The following is a 5,133-nucleotide window of genomic DNA, read 5'->3' as shown; positions in this document are numbered from 1 at the left end:
TCCAGTGGCCCTCTAACCTGACGACCATACATCAACTCAAATGGTGAAAATCCAGTGGAGGCCTGTGGTACCTCTCGATAGGCAAACAGTAAGTAAGGCAGCCACTGGTCCCAATCTGAGCCGGTCTCTGAGACAAACTTGCGTAGCATGTTTTTCAAAGTCTGGTTAAATCGCTCAACAAGTCCATCTGACTGGGGGTGGCACGGGATGGTTTTAATACCCTTAACACCAAGCAACTGATAAACCTGTTTAAGGAGCTTGGATAGGAAATTAGTTCCACAATCTGTGAGGATCTCCCTAGGTATGCCCACTCTAGAAAAGAACTGCAACAGACAATTAGCAACTTGACGAGCTTTTATTGATCTCAGTGGGAAAGCCTCGGGATATCGGGTAGCATAATCACAAATAACCAGTATGAAGCGGTTGCCAGATGAGGTTCTCTCAAGGGGACCCACAATATCCATTCCTATTCTGTCAAAGGGTGTGTCTATAATGGGCAATGGCTGTAACTTAGCACGAGTCACACCTTTGTTTGAAGACATTTGACATATCATGCATGATGCACAAAACTGCTGCACTTGAGTGAACATGCCAGGCCATACAAAGCGGGAAGAAATCCTATGGAGAGACTTTTGAAATGCAAGGTGGCCTGCCCACGGTACTGAATGACCCAGTTCCATTACCTTTTGTCTAAGAGACTGTGGTAAAGCTATGGCCTCAGTTTGGCCTTTCCGCTGGTAAAGAATACCATCTCTGACAATGTAAGTTGCATCTGCCAAAACATCAACTTTGCCTTGTGTTTTCCCATTAACTTCAGAGACTTTATCAAACCATGGTTTCAATGTTAAATCCACCCTCTGAAGTGCTGATATATCTGAAGGAACATCAAAATCTAAACCTTGGCTGGGTCTGCCTAGTTGTGCATCTCCAGACTTTACTGAACCCCGAAACTTATCTCTTCTCCTCTGAGCTCTGGACTTAGCTGGTCTAACAGATCCTGACTCCAAATCCTCATTATAAAATGGCAGCTCTTCCAGAGGATTATTTGCCTTCTGTGCTCTTGTGGTAACAAAACTGCAACTGGGTTCAGTCAACTCTGGTTCTAAATTCAGGTCCAGGTCCTGGATGTTTGACTTGACCTCTTGGTCATAAGCAATACCTGGAGTTTCAGCATTTACATTGTGTACCAAATCTAGCAAAGTGGGGACATCAAGCCCAAGAATGACTGCATAGGGCAACTTTGGAGCTAAAGCTACAGGCAAAAGAAATGTCTGGCCTCCGACAGTCAAACTTCAGCAACAGGATAATCTCTCTCGTCACCATGAACACAGCTTATTTTAGTCTTAGAATCACTCCATAGCTCTCTTGGCACCAAACTGGACAGAACTACCGACTGTGAGCTGCCTGTATCTAAGAGGGCTATTTCACGATGACCATTTACAAGTACTGGTGCTGTTTGGGACAATTTATGAACAGAAGCTGGATGAGGGGGCCTAGGAACTGAGCACAAAAGGGATAGCTTACTGTGTGCAGTAGCTGGGCAGGTGTACTGAGTGTGACCAATCTGATTACACTGATAACATCTCACATCTGGCTTTGCACCTGTAGAAAATTTCCTAGAAGGATTGGCTTTAATAGAGGTGAACTGCCTGTTGCTGGGATAAATCCTACTTTGACCTGTACCACCACCCCTTTCACCCCCATCAGACTTACTTCGTCCAGCGGAGAAAGTGTCTCGACCCAAGGTGATCCTCCTGGTTCCTGTTCTTGCTGACATAAAGGTCTCCGCTAATTGTGCAGCCTCCTCTGCTGTTTTGGGGGCACGCTCTTTGATCCACACTTCCAGCTCTGGATTTACCATTCGGAGAAACTGTTCCATGATGATCAGTTCAGAAATCTCCTTCACTGTGGATTTCTCAGGTTTCACCCATTTGTTGAACATGTCCTTCAGATGAACGCAGAGTTCTCTCGGCGTTTCACCTTGATGAACATCCAGTGATCTAAATCGTCTGCGATAGGTGTCAGCAGTTAGCTCATATTTGGCAAGAATTGCCTCCTTCACTTTGTCATAAATTTCAGAATCTTTGATATCCATGAGAACATAAGCACATCGCGCTTTACCAGTGAGTAAGGGGACCAGTTGTACAGCCCACTCCTCTCTGGGCCAACGGCAGACTTGAGCCATCCTCTCAAAAGTTGTCAGAAAGTGCTCAATATCATCCTCTGCAGTGAGCGGGAGTAATTTAAGGTCTCTATGGGTGGAAGGTTCTCGTCTCAGCACCCCCTGTCGACCAACCGAGCTTGGGCCCTCATCTGGATCCTCATCTGCACCTTGCATCTCATCACCCGTCTCACGTTTAGCCTGGTCCAGCTCCTGCTCCTCTCTCATTTCATTCACTTGGATTTGGATCTGCTGAAACTGGTGCTGCATGCTCCTCCATCTTTGTTCTTGGCGAGCTGATTCTTTTTCCATTTTCTGGTCTCTCACAGCTTGAGACTGAATTAGTGACTTGACCAGGCCAGCTAATTCATCTAGTCTGTCCCCTGGACCAGCTGTGGCAGCAGCTTCCTTATCTTCCTCCACTTCATTAGAATCAGCCTTTTTCCCACCTCTGGTCATTTTGTCTTTTGTTGGTCTTTAAAGCCCACACTTCTGATACCACTTGTCAGTTAGCCGTCGGTCATATGATTAATATGAAGAGGCATGAGACTGCTTTATAATCCAACAAGGAGTATGACTCTTTATTTCGATGTACTTTCCAACCAATATCACATTCCACACAGATACAGCAGGCTTTTATACTCTCTTGCTGTCAACCTTAAGAGGATCAGCCCATGAAGGTGGGGCTACAATTACCAACCACAAAATACTAATACCTATTTAAAAGCATTAAACACAACAAAGCATAAATATTTACATATAAACATTTCTTTTTATATATACCCATCAGTCAATGACTATCAAACCTTGTTACATACATAAAACTATTTAATCTTTAAACTCCATCCCCCTCCTCGTTAATATGGTCCATTCCTGCAGCTCTTAAGCAGGTAGTTGAGCCTACTTCCCTCTTTTAGCTCCTGCGCTTCTCCAAGACCACAAAAGGTAAGTAGTAACCTTAGTTGTTAAGAAAATAAAACAAATGTTTAGGAAGTTTTCTAATCAAGCAATGCTAATTAAAACTCTCTTCACAGAGGAAGGATGGCCAGTCCCCCTCCACAAACACCTATCAACATTTGATTTTAAACATTTTCAATAAACAATTGATCAGTGTGCTTACTCATTGTCATCACATACCTTTTGCATCAACTATAAAGCAGTACTTGGTGATGGAGTCACACACGTCCATCACACTCTGTTATTTCAGTAGCACCTTTAAACTAAGCATTAGGGGATGTTGCCGCTGCAGGTGCACAACACACGACACAACATGATAACTGAGTAATAAGTATATGGAACCTCTTTTTGAAATTATAATAAAAAAGAATAGTTTTTTCAAAATATGTCAGCAGCTAGCTCTTCCTGGAGGTTATAAAACCATAAAAGTTAATCTGTTATAGATGAAATGTTTTTTCAGACCATGTTTTTCATGACAATGTCTTAAACCACAGGGAGGCAGTGTTGCTCTACTGCTGAGACAACAGAAAAGGAGCATATTGTAGGGTAGGTTCTCAAATAGAAGTGTTTTTATTTTATTTTTCAATAATTGTCTTTCTTTTCTTTTACAATAAAGGCTAATTTTGAAAATTACTGTGTGTGATATTTTGCAAATAGTGTTAGAGTCATTATTGTGTTTATAGATGTGCAAATTTGAACTGGTCTGTTACTCCTTGAGTGCAAGGTTGTAACAGTAGCAGAATGTGACAATCTAGTAGGTAAGCAATCAATAACAAAAACACAAACAAAAAGAATTGTATTGGAAGTATATTTTATGTAAATTGTAATACATATTTGCACCATACAGGACCAAATTTCACACACAAAACTCACATCCCAGTGTCTTACTGTACATTACCAAGAAAATGAAAAGAAAACAAAACCAAAAACTACATCCTTAAAACAACCCCCCCCCCCCCCCCCCCCCCAAAAAAAAAAAAAAAACCAAAAAACAAAAACCTTTATCAATTTAATAATGTGTTTCTTCTATAGCTTGAGTGGGTATCCGGACAAGAGGCTAGACGCTATAAACTTTACATTACCATGCTGAGGAAAAGTTTTTGATGAGATTTAGGAATGTGGAGCATGCTGTAAGAAAATGGATAGGAAATTATGATTGTTCAAGAAAGCAATATTGGATCAGAGTAGATTGGTGGAAATATAACATTGTCCCAAACGACAGTGTCTCACACAGTCTGTTTGGTTTGCTGTAATGATAAAACATCTGTTTAAAAACACATTAATTTTTTACTCTTTTCTTATGAAATGTTCCTGTGTCTAATGCACATGTGTTCTGCAAACGTGAGGGTATACTTAATGCTGAGCAATTCTGAACCGGTTTAGGTACTTAAGTGTGAGGTTTCACCAATTTAGAAACATTTGATTACAGTATTTAAACAATAAAAGACAAATATATTAAAATGCATTGGAAGACATGAAGTTGTACATCTTAATAAGTACACCACACAACTTAAAAGTTTGGACACTTTCCTACAAAATCCAATGGGAAAGCGTTTTCCAAAAGCTTGAATAGTAGTGTAAATTTACTGTTTTTTTTTTTCTTTCTAATTTTGATGAATAAAAAAAAAAAAAAAAAAAAAAAAAAATCAAATATAGAACGAATAGTGCTATGTTCATGTACGTTGTAATAATCACACAAAACAAAATTATGTTTGGACATGGTCTGAAGTTGACCATATGGCAAAGTAATTAAAACATGTTCTATGATATCTGCTTTTTAAAGTATCTTTATTTACTTAATATTTGAGAAACAGGATAGGGCATTAATGGCAATTCTATTACAACTACTCGTCTTGTGGCATTAAATCTGCTCTTTGGAGCTAACGAGCGACCTTAAAAGCATCTTGTCACTATGGTAACTAACTCAAAACAAACTAACAGAACAGTAGTACAGTGTCAAGCTCACATTAAATACAAGTCCCTGTTAGCCCGAGAAATACTAAAACCAGTAGGTG

Source organism: Telmatherina bonti (genome assembly GCF_933228915.1).
Source record: "Telmatherina bonti genome assembly, chromosome: 9".
Classification (NCBI taxonomy): domain Eukaryota; kingdom Metazoa; phylum Chordata; class Actinopteri; order Atheriniformes; family Telmatherinidae; genus Telmatherina; species Telmatherina bonti.
The sequence above is the reverse complement of the archived record's forward strand: the minus strand, read 5'-3'. Positions refer to the sequence as shown.